A 619-nucleotide genomic window follows, 5' to 3' on the forward strand; every position below is an offset into this window, starting at 1 on the left:
AATAATAATTATAATAACAATATTCACTTTTTATATTTTCTCTTAGTAATATTATCAAATCTTGATTCTCAATATATTTTTCTCAAATAAATAGTTGTATCGTTGATTTTTAATAATAACAACAACCATAGCATTTATTAGAACAGGTAGGGGGTGGTCATCAAAGTCATCGGTAAATAAAGGTAATTAAACTGCCACGTTTCAATTAGTATACGCTATACAAAATTAAAAAAATATATATAAAAAAAAAAGTTTAATAGCAAAATTCTTTACTTATTACCCGTTTTTATCCTCATATAAATTAAAATTCTGCAGTCTGGAATGGGGCAAGCTAAAGAAGTTTGAAGTCCATTGAAATAGCACAAAAAAGAATTCGCATCACCTACTGGTCACACAATGACAACATAGAACCCATATTTAAAGAACTCGTACTGTTAAAACTCCCAGATATAATCTTATTTCAGACCGGTCTATTTGTCTTTAAATCCATAATTGGTCTAATTCCATCACTAAATAGCTCCCAGAGAATCACAATCAATTAATACACAAGACATTGAGACTCCCGCTGTGTAGGACCTCCCATGCCCAAAAACAGATGCATTTTCTTTCTTCCTTTCTC

Source organism: Penaeus monodon, chromosome 20 (genome assembly GCF_015228065.2).
Source record: "Penaeus monodon isolate SGIC_2016 chromosome 20, NSTDA_Pmon_1, whole genome shotgun sequence".
Taxonomy (NCBI): Eukaryota; Metazoa; Arthropoda; class Malacostraca; order Decapoda; family Penaeidae; genus Penaeus; species Penaeus monodon.